We start from the raw sequence: 4,369 nt of genomic DNA on the forward strand, positions 1-4,369 counted from the left end.
CGTGTGGATGTGAAGTCTCCTGGCGTCAGGGCAGGAGAGGCTGGTGCCCCGGCTGGCTGGGCCATCCTCTGGTTGGCATCACCAGCCCAGGGCATCTGGGCCCACTGAGCCAGCCCTCCGCGGCCGCGTTTAAGCCAAGAGCCTCCTTTCCCAGGAAGCACCTCCACCTCTGTGGACCTTGCCCGGGGCTTTTGCCCTGGACCGAGGGTGAGGCCAGGGGGCCTGCAGCCCTTGCCCCTCTAAGTGAGGAAACCGAGCCCCAGAGAGGGTGGCTGAATGCCAAGTGGACCCCAGGTCTCTGTAGGGAGAGACAGGAAGCTGTAGGCCAGAACCCTCTCGATGCCCCCCGCCCGCCCCCAGGACATTGTTTCCCAGTTTTACCCCTTAGTCTCTTGTCTTTGAAGATTGTTCCGGGACGTGGTTTTTCACTACGTGGCTGTGTGATTAATTTTTAAAAACTAATTGGCGATTGGTTGTTTTCTATATCTTGAGCTGTTATTATCTGAATGCGGCATGTTATTTGGAAACTTTCCCACAAGGTTTTAATCAGTAAATATTCTTTTAGTTTCATGTGTTCAGTTTCTGACTTGCTTTTGAAACCGTAGGTAAGTGACAAGTGGAAGACAAACTAATAATCGTGGCAACACCGCAAAGCACCCCTGTGAGGGCCTTGGACTAGTTCTGTCAGTTAGATCACTGTTCATGGGATTTCTCTGATGGCCCTGATTAAGACAACTTAGAACTAGATTGCAGGTTAATAGATACACTGTGTGATGAGTTCAAGGAGAGAAATCCACATGAAAACCTGGTGTTTGGTTATGATAATCCAAGGAGCCCGGCTGTGACGTCAGACCCGGATGCAAATGCCGCTGTTACTGCCTGTGACCCTTCGTGTCTTTGTCTGTGAGAAGGGGGGTTGATGGAAATGAGTGAGTTGGTGGGGACGATGCCGGTGCAGTTTGATGAGGGCTCCTTTTATTTTCACTGGCGCGTGTACTCACCCTTCTTTCTCACAGATGCTTCTGGGGCGACGCTGGGCCCCTCTGGCGGAGCAGGGGCCTGGCTGGGGGCAGACACCCAGGTGGAGGGTAGCTTCGCGGTGTGCATCGGTGACTAGAATGTAAATCAGGGCAGAACGTTGAGGAAGGAAGCTCTCCCGCCCTCTGTGCTCTCCCTCCCGCTCTCGGGCCTGCCGTGGACCCGGGAAGCTCCCTGTTTTTGTTCAGGTTGAAGCTGTGGTGCTGAGCGGGGCCAGAAATGTCACGTTTGGGGCACATTTAAGAGAGATAGACTGTACTTGGCCAGAGTGCAGTGTACATTCCCAGGGACACCGAGAGCGAAGCAGACCTAACGCGTTAATGGGCGTGATGGAGCAAGCTGGTAGGATGGTAGTTTCGTGGGTGTCTGGCTTCAAGTCCTGCCTTTGCAGTTCGCAGATGTTCTGGCGGGCAGTCTCCTCCCGGGGCCTCAGAGCCGCCCCCCCATGGGATCCCCGTGCTCCATGCCCCTCCCCCTTAGTGCTGAGTGGGGGGACAGTCTGGCTCTGGTACCTTCCGTATTTTCTTGGTTACTTATTTATTCCGGGAAGGGAGTGTTGGAGCTGTGAGGAGAGTACTAGTTTCAGAGGTCTGCACACGTAGAAACAGTGGACAAAGCCTAGAAACCTAGCCGTTGCCCCAGCTGACAGTCAGGGGCCTATATGCACAGACCATGCACTTTTTTTTTTTTTTTTAATTTTTGGCTGCGTTGGGTCTTTGTTGCTGTGCGCGGGCTTTCTCCAGTTGCGGAGAGCGGAGGCTACTCTTCATTGCGGTGCACAGGCTTCTCATTGCGGTGGCTTCTCTTGTTGCAGAGCACGGGCTCTAAGTGTGCGGACTTCAGTAGTTGTGGCACGCGGGCTCAGTAGTTGTGGCGCACGGGCTTAGTTGCTCCGCGGCATGTGGGATCTTCCAGGACCAGGGCTCAAACCCGTGTCCCCTGCATTGGCAGGCGGATCCTTAACCACTGTGCCACCAGGGACGTCCCCAGACCATGCACTTTTAAGTGCTAATTAGGGACCCGGGATGTTGGAGCTGTGGGTGGGCCTGAGCTCTCTCCACCAGCCCTCAGATGTTGGGCCAGGTGCGCGTGGGTGGGGGGTCTGCATCTCCGGGATCCTGCTGGTCCAGCAGAGAGCAGGGCTCGCAGTCCCCCCCGCCCCCGCCGTCGTCCTGGGTCCCTCACCAGGCGCCGCTGTTGACCCCCAGGACTCCGCAGGCTGCTGGGCATCTGCATCCACTAGACTGTGAGCGCCTTGCGGGCCGGCACCTGCTCAGCCCCTCCCCTTTCAGCTCTGCTTCCCCACGGAGATGCAGCAGCGGCCGCAGTGATGTGCCTGCCCCAGGGCCGTCAGGGGAGTGAGGCAGATGAGGGCCTGGGAACGTGCGTTCTGGGAGGGGTGAGGGTTGGCGGCCACCAAGGCAGCATTGGGCAGCTCTCCGTGGAGCTCCAAGGGAGCTCACAGACTCACCACAAAGGACCGAGGAGGGCACCTTTGGGGGAGAGCTCATGACTAGAAGGATCCAGCCATGAGGATGTGGTGGAAGACTGTCCAGGCATGGAGAACGTCATGTGCAAACGTCCTGGGGCCAGAATGAACTTGGTGTGCTTGGACAGTCTAAAGCAAAAAGGTCAGCGAATAGAAGTGTGGTGGGCAGGGGCCACACAGGGTCAGAGGGTGCTCAGGGCATGGTATGCATTTAGGAATTTATTTGTGCATGTCGCCGTGTCCCCTGGGTGTGGCCTGGCACCCGGCACATCATTGGTGCTCTGGTTGGTGTTCCGTAATATCGGTAAGCGAGACGAGGCTGAGACTGGTGGGGTCGTGGTGGTGAGAAGGGCCGCGAGCCTGGGCTCAGCAGAGGGTCTTCTGCACTGTTGTGAGACGTCCTGGCCCTGCCCTCCCTCCCCCCTGGGCTTTGCTCCTGCCGGCTGTTACAGCCTGGGGTTAGAGAGCCACTGTGCCGCTTTCACACCGAGCCTCCCGCCCGCGACAGCCGTGGTCTGGCAGAAGTGCTCAGCGTAGGGAGTCGCCGTCATTTCTGGGTGCAGATCTGGCTTCTCTGCACTTGCAGCGAGAATGTGGACCTGAAGACAAGGACAGCGTCCACCTTTCCCTCCAGAGGCGCTGCGTTGATGCCGCAGCTGCGTGGGCCTGGCTCTGTTTGTAGGTTAAGCTTTTAAATCATCGCCCCTTAATTGGTGTTGGTGCCGCTTCACCTTGTCTGAGGACGGGTCTGTGCAGGGACTCTGGGGACAGGAGAGAGGTCGCGGGTGATAGGATTTAAATTGTGTTTAAGCAGCCTAGTCCCTTCCGGCTGTGTTTAGAAGAGTTTTTCATTGTTAACCCTCCTTCCACTGATTCATCATCGTAAAGCGCTTCTACATTTAGACGGTCATCTCTGGACAGACACCTGGTTACAGTGGGTTCTGAGCAGCCTGGCCTGCCTGTGTGGGGACAGACCGCTAGACTGGGGGTTAGGCCTCTGATGTTCTTGTATCGTTACATTCCTGAGTGTTTGGAACGACCCCTGGCTCGTCATTTTAACGCTCTGTGCCTTGGATGAGCACTTGTAAAACTGTGGATATACTACTGGCTGGTGGTGTAGGGGCTTGGAGCTGCAGGGACATTGGACAGACAAGATGGAGGTGGATTTATGTTTGTGAAGTGTTGGGGCACCTCTAGGCAACACTTTGAACCCATGGGGGTGGGCACCCAGTCCGCACTTCAGGCAGTGCCCCTAAAGTCATTTGCGGAAGGCAGCGGGCCCTTCGGTAGCATCTGGCGGAACGCCGCAAGCGACCTGTGAAGGGTCTGAAGCCAGCCTCCCAAGTTGAGGGAGGAACGCGGGTGCCGCCAGACATGTGCCGAGGGACCGGCGAGATTTGTCCACCTTCGTGGACTGTAGAGAACCAGTGATAGGATTTATCCCGGGACTTGGCGTTCTGAGGTGCGAGAGGAGGAACTGAGGAGATTGTGCCCTCAGTTATTTGGAGAGGGGGGCACAGAGTCCTGTGAGCCGACGGCATCTGGCGTCGTTGAAGCGAGAATTTAGCAAGAGGGCGTTATGACGGTTAGTGATGCAGTAGCGTCACTGCCCTGTGCGCTAAGTGGTTAGCTCGGCCTCTAAGAACTAGCAGGGCTTCTCCTAGCTATTCTCCCAGTCCTTTGGTCGTGGGCATGGGGGTTGGAAAAATGCATAGGTCCAGGGGGGAGAGATGGGAGGGCAGCATACGAGGGGAGGACTTTCTACAGCAAGACAACTCACCCTTTGGACATCAGGCTTTCTCTCTCTTACATTTTTTTTTTTGCGGGGGGGGGGGGGTTCTT

General features: G+C 56.4%; 1 pseudogene; it reads left to right on the forward strand.

The window, feature by feature from the left end:
• The first annotated feature begins 4,106 nt into the window (after positions 1–4,106).
• Positions 4,107–4,369, forward strand: part of LOC112413610 (mitochondrial import inner membrane translocase subunit TIM14 pseudogene) — a 4,523-nt pseudogene continuing 4,260 nt past the window's right edge.

This window comes from Neophocaena asiaeorientalis, unplaced genomic scaffold, assembly GCF_003031525.2.
Source record: "Neophocaena asiaeorientalis asiaeorientalis breed wild unplaced genomic scaffold, Neophocaena_asiaeorientalis_V1.1 scaffold369, whole genome shotgun sequence".
In the NCBI taxonomy this organism is placed as follows: Eukaryota; Metazoa; Chordata; class Mammalia; order Artiodactyla; family Phocoenidae; genus Neophocaena; species Neophocaena asiaeorientalis.